Consider the following 14715-nt stretch of genomic DNA (forward strand, 5'->3'; position numbering starts at 1 on the left):
ATAACAGATAACAGATCACAAGTTGATCGTAAATAATATGGAGATACATGATAGCAGATACACAGTTTTGCCAATTTCTAATAGTAAATGAGCAGATTAGAATGCCTAGAGACAACTAAATTTTTTTTTAAATTTCAAACATTGCATGATTTCTTAAGATTCACAATCTGCAAGTGGTTGTAAAATCCTCAGCTTTTCCTGCGAAAATGTGAAGGCTGTGAACTCACTGCAACTGTGACACAGTAATCAAAACAGCATATTGCAATACAGAACCTCATCTCTGGTTCTTACACATTTCATTCAAACCCAAGGCTGCTCTGGGCTGGAGAGTGAAAAGGCGTCAGAAGGTCAGGTGTTTCAAGGATCAAACTTTCTATTGTTCTTTGAATCAGAGGCTGTGAGTGGAGAGCTTTGCATAAGAATTAGTCCTCTTCCTTGTACCAAGTCAGCTATTTTCAGCTCAGCCCAGCAATCTTCGATTTCGTGGTTTGTAACTATGGCAATAAGATTAAACGGCATTCAGTAAAATTCATCTTACAAAGTAGTCTGGGAGGGTGGCTGTGATGAAGGAGCAATGCTAAGTACCAGGAATTGAGAGGGAAATTAAACTGAGTTTTGTAATACTCTTCAAAATAATCCCCAAAGTCATCCAGGGCCAGACAGCTGTCTGTGAGCAGGATGCACCCGACGTCAGGTGCAGAGAACCAGAGAGCTGCCGGCCCTGTGTCAGCCATCATACCCTCCAGCTCGCCTCTCCGCCGGCATGCCAAGCCCTGCACCTGTGGACGCCCAAGTGTCTGCAGGCTGACCACAGACTTTGATCTGGGACTTTTTATACCAAGTAACAGTCAAATCCATTTCAAACACCTTCATTACAGTACACAGCTCATTATGTTCTAGAAAAATGTTTAGCTGCAAGCCCCAGGCCATGTTATAATGAGGACATGCGTGCAGAGGGGTATACGCACTCTACAACATGTCTCCATATTTCTAGGCAACAGTGTAGCCACTACTGCTTCCAGTAGCAAGCAGGCACTGACTTTCAGCTTTTAAAGACGCTTCCCTCAAGTTCTAAACCATCTGCCATAAAACACAGTTTTCATCTTGTCACACTACTAACTCCTTTTCTTTCCTACTGGTAGCCTAATTAAAAGAAAACTGTGCATACAGACAAGAGGAGGAAGAGGCAGCTTAGTAAGGCAGCTACGTGTGTGTACAGATACACAGAGACAATTTCTGCTCAAAACAGACTCAACAATTCCATCTAAGCAGTTCCGGAGTCGGTTCCCATCAAACCCATTGCTGGCTTAGAAAGAAACTCGAGGGCACGGCTCAGCGAGATTTTGTGCTTGTTCTTCTAACTCCACAAAGATGGGAAAATGCCCGTTACCTCTCGCAGTGCCATTTCAGCTCTGCAGTCTCCACGGTTTATCAACACCCAGGCGACCCTACCTGACATATGTGACATAACACTAGAAATAGATGTGACACAGTGTTGGCTGCCACTGGTCTTTCTCTCTAATTATGAATTCTTGCTAAAAGCCAGTAACAGGAAAATTACCTCACTTGGCATGTAATATTTGATGTTTCTCTGCTGTCGGAAACACAACAGTGGAGTTGAAATCCTTTTTTGCTGTCATAATCGATGATTACAAAGGAACTGCTTAAAAGGGCAGACGGAAACAAACATATATTGGCAAATAAATAATCTTAACTCAGTTTCCTGCTAGTTAGGTACAGCTTCCTGCATTTCTGAGAAAATACAGGAGTAGTGAGGAATCGGGCTGTCTTCAAATGGAAGGAGTGTTACTAAGATAAAACAGACTTCCACGCATCCTAAATACTACTACCTGAAACTGCCGCAGAAGAAGACTCCGCAGCATTTTTCATTGGATATGAATATATTAGAGGGATCCCTGGAAAGAAAACACTTGTTATGTAAAAGACGCACTGAATCCATGGGTGGATAATGTGGAATGACAGCCAAGGTCTTGCACTGCGGACAAGACTACTAGAAACAGTGTCCCATCTGCATAATCCAGGGTCGAGCCTGGTTCCCCTGTGCCTGTCACTCACAGCCCTGGGGTCAAGGGGCATAGACGATGTTATCAGGAGAACAGAGGAAACTCATTACTCACCAAGGATGCCGTTGCAAATTGCTCCATGCAGATGAGCTGGCTCTGTAACCTACCCACAAATGTTACAAGGAAGCACAAGACGCCAACTCATGCCCACAAGGGGAGAGGCTCAGAAAGTGCACCAAGCCTCAGTCATGTTATGCAGGCCTAGCTTATAAAAGTATGCAGTATGCTTATAAGATAATGGTAACTTTTAAAGATTTGTTTGCTTGAAAGGTAGAGTGACAGAGAAAAAGGAGAGACAGAAATAGTTCATTTCCTACATGACCCCAAGGTCTGGTGATGGGCCAGGCCAAATGCAGACCCCTGGAACCCTATCTGAATCTCCCACATGGGCGGCATACATCGAGCACTTGGACCTCTTCCACTGCCTTCCCAGACACATTAGCAGAGGGCTAACAGTCGGAACTTGAACTGGGGCTCCAAAATGGAATGCTGGCATCCCAGGCAGCAGCTTCGCCTGCTGGGTCATGACACCTGTCGCTGAGACAGAGTGGGTGGAGGACCTTGGCCTGCTGACTGCCATGAACCACTGCAGTATCAGGGCCTCTGACATGCACTCACCTCCACCCTATCCCTAGTCCTTCCTTCCCTCCCAAACCACAGGCAGGGGCTCTCTCTGAAGACTGCCATCCTGTGTCCCCCACAAGAGGAACTCAGAGGATGCAAACCCAGAGTAGATGGCACACTCTACACCCTGGCCAGCTTGGTCCCAGGCTACACTCCATCTTCAAGTCCATTCTCTTCCACTGCAAACAGCTTGCTCTTCCCTAAATCTCCTTTCAGAGCCCTCTTCCCTCTCCCAGTGAAGAGGGGATTTAAGCTCCCACCTCCAGTACTTGCTTGAATTACACACTTCGTGACTCCTGTACATCCACGCATGAACGCGTTTCTTCAAACCTTCTTCTGCTAATTCGCCTGCTGTCTATTCCACAGACTCAGATCACTGAACCTTCAGATAGTGAAAGCAAAGCTTTTCGCATCCCTGTGCTTGCATGGAGAAAAACAGTTTTGCTCTGCCTGTCTCCCTAACCTTAGGAACTGAGTTCCTGGCGTCTTGTATGAGTAGTAGCAGAGGGTGGAAACATAAACAGTGAAGACGCTAGACGTGGGGTCTTGGGAGTAGAGATCAGATTGCTAGCCCCAAGCCTCCAGGACTGGCTGCTGTGCCCCTTACAGGCCTTCACCCCGTCTTTTGCCCCATCATGCTCTCAGCACAGCCTCAGGCTCCATGAACAAGGAGGCCACAGTGGACAAGGCCTCCTGCCCTTGCGCTCCAGAGCCATGAACAGCACACACCGCTTTTCTTCACAAAGTTATCTGCCTTGGGAATCTCATCATGGTTACAAAAACGCCAACTCACTAAATAGTGTCAAAAACTCATTTCAGGCAGAATGCTCGTGTTGGTTATAAATGAAGAACACAGTAACTTCAGTTCTGAAGACTAAATGTTACCTTGAATGAATTGGTTTCTGCAATGATTTTATGCATGAAGAATGAAATGACTTTGAGTTGGTACAAAGTAGAAGATCTGAGTTGAAATCTATCCATTGGTTTGTTTGTAAACACATACCAATGACTTGAAGTAAAACACAAGACAGTAGTACAATAGTAAGGAATATGAGCTTTAAATACAAAAGCAATCAGGTCAGCACGTGGCACCATGGAGTTTAAACCAATGCTTGGAAAAAACTGCTGGTTTCAGGGCTGTTTCATTTTCCATGCAACCACCTCCAGTGGACAGCAGAACATGACCCCCATGCTGCAGCCCCTGCACCCCCACATGGGAGACCAGCACAGAATGGCCGGATGGCAGCTTCAGTCGGTGCATGCTGGGCATTGCGGCTATTTGGAGAATGAACCAGCAGATGGAAGATCTCTCTCTCTCTCTCCCTACCTCTCTCTCTCCCTTTCTCCCTCTCTCCCTCTTTCTTTCTCTGATGCTCTGCCCTTCAAATAACTAGAAAAGACTTTAAAAAGAGGGAGAAGGAAATAGAAGTTAGTGGTCTAGAACACATAGTTACTGGGAGGCAGATAAACAGATACAAACTTCTATCACTGCTGACTATTAACAAAGCAAATAAGAAATTGGTCTCCCTGCTCCACTGGTTGGTAGCATCTTCTCAGCATGCAAAAATGTTTGCAGTTTGGAAAGAGATACATTTCCTTTTTTGAAAGATGATTCAATGAACTGCCTGCTACATTCCAAACCTTTTACAAAGCTGTAAATTTCTATGAGTCAGAAAATTACAAAGTAATAGCTTTAGCCTCATACATTGCTAAGAGGAGCACAAAAACAAGGCAGTCACTTTGGAAACACAGATTGGGACTTGCTCAAAATACCAAGCAATGTCCCCATCCATACTGGAACCTCCCTCAACACAGACCCAAGACACGAACACATGCGCACATCAAACACTGGACAGACACTCACAGCAGTGCCTCTCATGCTAACCACGAGGTAGCAACAACCCAAAGACCAGCCCACTGGTGACTGAGTAGATAAACTGTGTGATATGCACACTGGCAAACACTATTCAGCAATGAACAGGAGGGCCATGAGCCTGCAAAGTAGCATGCTAAGTGAAGAGCACCTGTTAGCAAGGCCACATCAGGGCATCCCTGTAAGATCCAAGAGACTCCATGAGGAGAAGCCGAAGGCACCATCATCCTGTGGGCCGTGACACTCATGGCTGCCCTCTGCCCCCTTTCCCCCTTCTGCCCCCTCTGCCCCCTCTGCCCCCTCTGCCCCCTCTGCCCCCTCTGCCTCACGCACCTGCTTCCTGCAGCAGCGTCCTTTCTAGCTATGTTGACACCTGGCCACCAAGGTCTGCTCTCCCACAGTCTAGCCATCTGCCTCTTCACTATCCCTTTATATCTAAACAGCACACAGATAGCTCATGGTACTTTTCTGAATGGCATGACTGAAAGATACTACCCATGCTCCACGATATCTGAAAACTCCAGCAGGTCCTTACATCCATGTCGCCTAGTTGCAACAATGAAGCTTCCATTTGTGGATCCAGCTGCCTCACTCCCTTGTCTCAATGGAGCCTAGTAGTTGCCAGGGGTCCAAAAGCACCTTCATTCTACAAAAGAAGGGTAAAGCTACAGTGCGTAGGATGTTTGTCAAACGGCCCACAAGTAGCAAAGAAGCCATCAGCATCTCCCACGTTCCCAACGCTCACTCCAAGTCATCTGTCCCTCTCGGTGAGCAACTGGTGCACCCAGCCCAGCCAGCATCTCTTTCTCTTGGTAAGATCCACCTGCCTTAAACAAACTTCACATGAGCCTTGCATTCCACACGAGCAGGACTGTTACTTGCAAAATGGTCAAGTGTGGAAATTAAGAAGAAGGAATGGGTAAGTTCATAAAGAACTAGAGGGCCAACGTGTGGGGGACCCTTTAGGCTGGCTCCTCTGCCCATGGTGAAACACACAACCTGGGTGTGCCGTTCCCACTTGGCGGCCATGAATTCCCAGCCAGTAGGGTTCCCTGCACAGGCTTCACGCATCCCCTCCATCTGACACAGTGTGAGCTCCAAACCAGCCTCTTGGGCAGTTACTTAATCCTGCTGCATTTGCATAAAAAGAGATCAAGCTTAAAGCTTCTGTGAGGAGCAAATTAGCCAATGCTTTTAAATCCTTGGCAAATACCACACAATCAATAAATGCCAGCTACTGGTGTTAACCTAACATGCTCGTGTGAGGAGTAACAAACAGGCAGACAGGAGAAAAGGCTGGCACGACCGACAAAGCCATGCAAAGCACAGGAGAGCTGTGAGGCTCGAACTCACAGGACATGTGCCTTATCCCGCCAAGTACATACCAACAGTGGCCAAAGGCAAGGCAAGACGAAACCTTCTCAACTTTGAAGCACTTCTTGGCATCACCATCTCCTTATCCAGGCAACATGTGGATTTCTTTCCAAATCCATGGTTCATCTTCTAAATCCTCCTAGTCCATGCATTTTAAACATTCAGTGTTGTTCCCAGTCACAAGCTGTCCAGTGGCCTTGCTAGGAAAGAGAAGCGAGTGGGTGTCCCCAGCACACAAAGTCCTGGAGCTGTCCACAGTGAAGCAAGACACAAAGGCTGAGCAACTTGGCAGGTCTCTCACTGCCGGAAAGGAGCCCCATCGTGATTGCCGGAACACTCCCAAAGTGGGCACTGCTTGTTCCCTGATCAGTACCTGGCCCCGGAACTGTCCAGGAACAAAGTCGGATCCAAGACACAAGAGAAGCTTCAGAGTTAGTGCTCTTCACGTTAAGAAGGAAATGTTGGATCCTGATCCCAATTTACTGCTTTGTTGTCAGAGCTGCCTGCACATCGTGTAGGTGTCAGTCCAAGTCCTGGCTGTTCCAGTTTCTTTTTTTCTTTCTTTTTTTTTTTTTAAATATTTTATTAGTATTGGAAAGCCGGATATACAGAGAGGAGCAGATCTAGGAAGCTCTTCTGTCCGATGATTCACTCCCCAAGTGAGCCGCAACGGCCGGTACGCGCCGATCCAAAGCCGGGACCAGGAACCTCTTCCTGGTCTCCCACGTGGGTGCAGTGTCCCAAAGCTTTGGGCCGTCCTCAACTGCTTTCCCAGGCCACAAGCAGGGAGCTGGATGGGAAGTGGAGCTGCCGGGATTAGAACCCGTGCCCATATGGGATCCTGGGGCTTTCAAGGCGAGGACTTTAGCTGCTAGGCCACGCCGCCGGGCCCTCCAGTTTCAATCTAACTCCCTGCTAATGCACTTAAGAAAGCAGCAGAGGCTAGTCCAAGTGCTTAGACCCTGCCCTCAGTGCAGGAGATCCAGAGAAAGCTCCTGACTTTGGCTTCAGCTTGGCCCAGCCCTGGCTGTTGTAGTAATTAAGGAGTGAACTTGCAAAAGATTTTTTTCTCTCTTTCTCTCTCTCTCTCTCTCTCACACGCACATACACACACGCACATACACACATACACATACACACACAGCAACTCTTACATTGAAAACAAATCTTTCTAAAAAAAAAAAAACTTTCTCAAAAAATTTAAGAACGCCATGCCAAATCACTGGCATCCATCTACCCAAAAAGAGACTAGGTGAGCAGAGCACCCCGTTAGCAAGTGTCCTCTTAGGCCGGCCGTGGACATGAGCTGGGTGGAGGGTGACATGCGCCCTGTACACAGCCAGTCCTGTGTGTCCTCTTAGGCCGGCCGTGGACATGAGCTGGGTGGAGGGTGACATGCGCCCTGTACATAGCCAGCCCTGTGTCACTGGGCCCTCGGAGTCCCAGCAGTGACTGACAGTGTCAGCTCTCTGGGAATCCCTGCAGTCGCCTTCTGCTGCCATGTGTGCTCTGCTCCACTTCTGGGCTCTTCCGGACTGGTGGCTATTGTAAATGTTACATTGTAAGGCCAATCCAACCAGAACCTTCATGATTTCAAAGGGCCTGGTTGAAAGAAGGAATAAAAAGTCAAAGGCCAACCTGGAAGACTGCAAAATTGTTTAAAAAGCATCCTTTTTGTTGAAAATTGCTGTCATTTTATAATGCTGTGATCCGTCTTTAAGACATGTCTAGCACAAAGTTGACAAAAACACAAATGCTGTACAGATAATCACAAAACTGTCACACGGGCTACGGAGGGGGATTTCCAGGAGGGGTCCTCAGACACTCGAGAAGAGAATGCGCTATGGGAAATGGGGCATGGGTTTCGAAACTTGCTTGCACCAAAATCAACTGACTTTCGTTGCAGTTCCCCAGGAGCTCTCTGGAGGACATCTGCATAAACGCAGAAGAGAAGCAATCCAGGATTGTTCCCAGCTCTTTCTCTCTTCACCAGCCACATCAGAAGAAGCATGGTGTCATTTACTAATTTCTTCAATCAGCCACTGAATGTGCATCATTTTGCTCTGAACCCAGTGCAGGGCCCTGGGGAAAAGATCAACCAGCTTAGGCGAGGGAGGGACATAGCAAAGGGAAGTACTGCTTGAGAATCCTGTGACAGATTCAGCTGCTCCTTCTGAAGAGCGGCTTTACCAGGAAGCTCACCTGTGTGTACAGTCACAGGCACAGCATCCTGCCTGGAGGCATGGCTGAACGAGCGCAGAAAAGGAAACCAGAAAGCTGACTAGGACACCAAGCACAGAGTTATCACGGTGCAGCCTTCAGAGGTGACACAGGTGCCCAACTACTTAGTTGTGATGTCAGAAGCACCAGAAGGAGCCCTGCATGCCTCAGTATCCCTTTCTTGTCTCTGATCCAAGGTTTGAAAACTTTTGAACTACAACACCTACTTTCAATGCACAGCTAGACCTGGGAGGTGCAGAGCAGTGATGTATCTAAACACACAGGAATGCAGGCAACAGATGCTGCAGGAGAGAGGTGACAGGAAAAGCAGGAAGCCAAAACGGGACTGGAAAGGAGCAAAACTGAGGGCCAGGAAAAGAGTGCATTCCTTTACGCTTCTATAATGTAAACTGAGTTTTGATTTACACTTAGGGAAATGCACAGATTTTCAGAACCACAGTCTGGCTTCTTCAGGACTTCAGACACTCGCAGCGTCCTGCCCACACCGCTCCAGGGTCGCAGAGCATCTGCAGCCTCTCAGTGGACCGCCATCAGCCAGCCCCTGTGTAACTCAGCCCTCGCAGTCCCAGCCAGGTACTGTCCATGACAGGCACAGGTACTGTCCATGAGCTTCAGTTGCCAGAATTTCTGGACTCCAAGGTCAACTCTGACTTTATTTTGTTAGTGAGATTTAAATTCAAACTTGAGGAGGAGGGAGAGAAGGAAAATCAGATCACCCATAATGCAAAGAAGGATGAGCAAATGCAGGGAATAGAACAGCGTCTAGAATCTGGGAAGGGCATGATCCAACGTGAATCATAGCGGAACAAGGGGGTTCTCTCGCAGACAGCTCCTGGGATCCATCCAAGCTCTGTGTTATTGTGAGCAGATTCTACGGGGTCTGGAATACTTACTGGAACTCCTGAAAGTATTGCTAAGCTTTTCAGAAAATGTCATTGTTTCTGGGAAGACTAAGAACATACAGGAATGATCCTACCTCCTAGCCAAGTGTCTGTTTCCAAGAGACCTTATTTGGTAGGAGAGGAATCCAATAGGTGCTGACTGTTGATTCCAGCTCTGCCATGGAGGACAGGATCCACACCAGGGCATATCTCTTGCAAGACACCCAGTTTTAGATACCTGGAGGAAGGGGGGACACAGACTAGTTTTCTGGTCAGCTTTGAATATTCAGAACTATACAAGACAAATGAACTCTCCAAGGTTTTGGGTAAGGCAGATCAACTCACTGACTAGATGTTCACCATATCCCAACACATTCATCATCGTCTGTCAAAGTCAAATTTACTTTCTTAAAAAAAAAAAACTAGTGGGTTTGGATTCTTAACAACTAACTTGATCATTGAAGGAAGAAATAAGTGGTTATGAAATGATGCATGCTACTCTGTTAGGCTTTGCTAGCCCAACACATGGCTAATACTTGAGAGACTGGAAGCAGAGTTTTCTAGCATGAGAATGTTTTCCTTTAATATATCAACTGTTCTCAAAAAAAACACTTCCATAGCACAAATAAACGGTCAAGAAAAATACATAATTTTCACAAAATTTAAATGCACCACAATGAAACCACATATGCACATATGCACACACACCCATCTTTAGAATCCCTAAAACAGCCACCCACTGACACAGAGATACGGGAGTGAGTGATACCTTCACTGCTTCTGGCATATGCATACCACTCCTACTTACACAGCTCATCATACCCATGATCAAGTGTATGGGCAGTGACATATAAACACAAAAATAGCTGCTGTTACTACGCACCCACCCTGGAGCACTCCTACAGGGACTCCGATGGAGCGTTAACACAAAACCGCCATGACCAGCCATGTCAGCCATGTCAGCCAGGGGTCCACACAACCACATTATTTTTTTAATTTTTAATTTTATAATACAATTCTATAGGGTCTAGGACTTCCCCATCCCCCTCCTCAATTCCCACATCCCGACTGATTTTCCCCATATTATTACAATAGTATGGTCCTTCATAAGTAATCATAAGTCCATCAGGCTGTGGTTTAAGTGTGCCCCAACACTGCTGGTACAGACAATGTCAGACAGTTCAGCATTCCATTGTCTAGATATGTCCAACAGTTTGATTGGGAGTCTATCTTTGATTTGGAAGTAGGGGTGCATACTACATTGTATCTTCACATCTGAATATGATGATCTCTATGCTATCATTATATATCCCTTAAATGAGAAGCCACGAGACAAAGTCAATAATAGGTATGAAATTAAAACAAAAAACATATAGCACCATGGAGTTGAGAAATGTGCCACTGAATAACCAATGCATGAATGAAGAAAACACAAAAGCCTCTTGGGTAAAATTATGCCACTGTGCAATCCATGAGCCACTAATGAATTCGACAAGAGAAAAGAAACCATTTGGAAGAAATGAAAATGGAATAAAAAACATCAAAACACATGGGATGCAGCAACAACAGTATGGGAGGGGATACTGAACTTACAGTTTGCATTATGGTTTCCTTATATTAGAGAGAACAAAAGGTCTTTGTCCTTTTGGGATTGACTTCTTTCACTGAGCATAATGGTCTCTACTTGAGCCTCTAGTTTCATTCTTTTTAATGGCTGAGTAATATTCCACGGAGTAGATGTACCACAGTTTCTTTAGCCTCTCCTCTTTGGATGGGCAGATGGGTTGTTTCCATGTCTTTGCTATTGTAGATCATGCTGCTGTAAATACAGGATTACCGATCCCTGCTTCATGTACAGTTTTCATTTCCTTTGGATATATTACCAGGAGTTCCCGGGATATTTGGGTCGTGTGGCAGTTTTATTTGCAATTCTCTAAGCACCCTCCATGCTGATTTCCATAGTGATTGTACTAGCCTACACTCCAACCAGCAGTGAAACAAGGTACCTTTCTCGGCACATCCGCACCAAGCAGGTGTTGTTAGTAGAGCACTGAATGTTAGGCCAACCTCACTGAATGTTAGGCCAACCTCAGTCTTGCATTCATTTGTATTTCCCTGAAGGTTAGAGAGTCTGAGGACCTTTTCATCTGTCTGTCAGCCATTTGAATCTGTTCTTTTGACAAATGTTTGTTCATTTCCTTTGCCCATTTCTTCACAGGATTTTTTGTTTTGTTTTGTTTTGTTTTGTTTTACTGTCCCTGGGTTTCAGAAGCTCTTTGTAAATCCTGGATATTAGTACCCTATCACTTGCATAACGTGCAAAGATTTCCTCTCATTCTGTTGGTTGCTTCTTTACTTTGTTTCCTTTGCTGTACAGAAGCTTTAGTTTGATGTGGTCCCATTTGTTTATTTTGTCCTTGACTGCCTGTGCTTTTGGTGTCTTTTCCAACAAGTCTTTCCCCGTTCCCATCTTGGAGAATGCTTCCTCTGTTTTCCTTAAACAGTTAGATGGTTACTGGGTGCAGCTTTAGGTCCTTGATCCATTGAGAGCTGATTTTTGTATAATGTGACAGGTGGTGATCTTGCTTCTTAATTCTGCAAGCTGCCATCCTATTGTCTCAAACCACCATATTATCTTACCAATAAAATAAAAATACTGCCTCAGATGGTCTCTAAAACCTTTTCCAACACTGGAATTCAGTAACAAATGAAGAAAAATCACCAAATTCCAGGCTCAAACACAATTTGCTCCAATTCTTTTGACCATGCCCTTGATCAATAATATTCCCAATGACTCCATTAATTATGGCGCTAACTATGTGGGTCATGTGGATTACTGTGTCCTATCCTACCAAGCGTCCATTTTTAGCTAAGTTCAGAAAGGGACTTGTCCAAGTGACCCTGTGACCCCTGTGACCCAGGGTCTTTCTTCTCACATTCTGGTCTTGATCCCTGTTTATTTCTAAATGGAAGTAACGAGCAAGGCTACGTGAGTCAGGACCTTGTATTGCCTTCTTGAAAAATCTCTGTAAGTGTTTACCAAAAACTTCCTACTTGGCCGACATTGCACCGAGAACAGGAAAGAGACTGTGAGTAACAACTCACTCCTGCCACTCAGTTGTTCAAAATACATTGTTAAGGTGCGAAAGGAAGAACCATGCTAGGATATGATGAGGGTTATGAGATTATAATAAGAAAAAAAAATCCTCTCCCCAAAAATTCCCTTCCAGTCTTGTGTCTTTCTATTTCTTTTCTTTTCTTTTTTTTCTATTCTTTACTTTTCTTGCTGCAGGGTGCGAGCGAGATCACACCAGACATGTCTAAGGTTTATTAAGGAGTCTCTATTAACCAAGCTTGGTGATAACAGGGCCCACTAGAAATAGCAGATCACAAGTCCATATAGCAATCCAGTCAATCGTAACCCCGAGAGGAACAAATGGTCATTACCCTGAAGTCTATCCGTTAAGCTAAAGACCTATGTCCCAGTTTCCCCAGCAATATAAGTTATCCTAAGAGACATACAACGAACAACCTGGACACACTCACACAACTGCAGACATTCACCTTCCCCTGGCTTCTCTGCCCACATTCCATTACTGCTAGGCCTCACCTCTTCTGGAACTCTTGAAAGTACAAAAATCAGAAATACAAAGCATTGTGCCCAGTGCAGTAGTCTAGCAGCTAACATCCTCACCTTGCACACACCAGGATCCCATATGGGCATTGGTTCATGTCCCTATGTCCCCACTTCCCGTCCAGCTCCCTGCTTGTGGTCTGGGAAAGCAGTTGAGGACAGCTCAAAGCCGTGGGGCCCTACACCCATATGGAAGACCTGGAAGATGCTCCAGGCTCCTGGCTTCAAATTGGCTCAGCTCTAGCCATTGTGGCCGCTTGGGGAGTGAATCATCGAACAGAAGATCTTCCTCTCTATCTCTCCTCTCCTCCTCTCTGTATATCTGAATTTTATTTTATATCTGAATTTATAAGAAATATAAATAAAAATAAATCTTAAAAAAAATAAAATAAAATAAATTAAATCTTAAAAAATGAAATGAATCTTAAAAAAAAGAAAGGAAAAAATATAAAGCACCTTAGCATTGCTATCTTTACTGTCCCACCCGAGCAGTGAACAGAGGTGAAGAATACAGACACACAGGGGCCGTGCTCAGAGGACACCTGTCCTCAGTCTGTCCTTGGAAAACCAGAGAGCAAGCAGGTACTGGGGAGGCCAGCAGTCACAGTGCTGAGCGATGGAAGCACAGGACCAGGAGAGCGAGCCCCTCCATATCACCGGCCTTTCTAGGGGCTCGTGGGGGGAGTGGTCACACAACAATGCAGTACCACCCCCCCTCAGGCTCCAGGTGAAGATGGGTGAGAGTCACTGGTGGGCAGGAGGGAACGCCCAGGTGGTGGGGGTGAGTGGCTTCCAAGCTTGTGACCCTGACTAGTTGACCACCCCACTACATTCTTTTCTTTTTCTTTTCTGTTCTTTTCTTTTTCTCCTCTTTTCTCTACCTCCTCCTTTTCTTTTTTTTTTAGAAGATTTAAATACTTATTATTTGAAGAGAGAATTTAGAGAGAGGAGGAGAGAGATAGCTAGATCTGCTGAGTCACTCTCCAAGTGGCCACAACAGCTGGAGCTGAGCCAATCCGAAGCCTGGAGCCAGGAGCCTCTGGTCTCCCATGTAGGTGCAGCTACCCAAGGCCTGGAGCTGTCCTGTGCTGCTTTGCCAAGCTACATCAGATATGGAGCAGCCAGGACAGGATGCTGACACTGCAGGCAAAGGATTATTTAGCTACACCATTGCACCAGCCCTATTTATGCTGCTTAGTTTGTATCTGTGCACTGACCTTTTGAGTAAACTCCAAACTTCCATCATCTATGCAAAGAACTGACTCCATGGGGTCTCCATGCAGACACAATGCATTAGATAAAAATAAAATTGAACCTCAGCTTACCCAGCTTACCCCAGGAAAAACATTCTGAATTTACCCACCCTTTAACTTCCCAGGGAGCCAAATGACGCCATCATTGACCCAAGGACTCAAGGCCCTGGCTAAAGCCAGGAATGCATTCCAGGTCTCTCACTTGGGTGCAGGGGTCTAAGCACTTGAGTCATTTTCCATCACTTTTCTAGAAGCATTAGCAGGGATGGGAAGGAGACAGGCATCTACTTGCTGGGCTAAACATACACAGGGCCGTTTCCTCTTCTCTAATACAGAGATAGTAAGAGCACTTCTCAGTCGTTCAGTGCTACTGTGGCGGCAGAGGACGCAAAACTTCTGCTTGTAGCAGCAGCCCATATGATTGCCAGGTTTAGTCCTGCCTGCTCCACTTCGGATCCAGCTCCCTGCTAATGACCTTAGAAAGCAGTGATGGATGGCCCAAGGACTTAGGCTTCTGCACCCATGTAAGAGACCCAGAAGAAGCTCCCAGCTTCCAGACTCAAAAAGGTCCAGATCTGGCCATTGTGGCCATTTGGGGAACGAATCTCTCTCTCCATAAGTGTGACTTTTAAGTAAAATAAATAAATCTTAAAAGAAGAAAAGATCATTCGTGTCAAGCAGATAGCCTGGTCTAGCACTATGCAGGATGTAAGCATTTAACTGTTATCATTTATCATCTTGGTGGAGTCAC

At 45.7% G+C, this 14715-nt stretch overlaps 1 long non-coding RNA gene across 1 annotated transcript; it reads right to left on the reverse strand.

The window, feature by feature from the left end:
• Positions 1 to 190: 190 nt before the first annotated feature.
• LOC131482649 (uncharacterized) lies at positions 191 to 5081 on the reverse strand. The gene is made up of 4 exons (XR_009247191.1): positions 4915 to 5081; positions 2969 to 3090; positions 2139 to 2180; positions 191 to 494 (listed from the first exon to the last, which is right to left on the reverse strand). It is a non-coding gene; the product is annotated as an uncharacterized LOC131482649 (long non-coding RNA).
• Positions 5082 to 14715: the final 9634 nt, after the last annotated feature.

Source organism: Ochotona princeps, chromosome 19, assembly GCF_030435755.1.
Source record: "Ochotona princeps isolate mOchPri1 chromosome 19, mOchPri1.hap1, whole genome shotgun sequence".
Classification (NCBI taxonomy): domain Eukaryota; kingdom Metazoa; phylum Chordata; class Mammalia; order Lagomorpha; family Ochotonidae; genus Ochotona; species Ochotona princeps.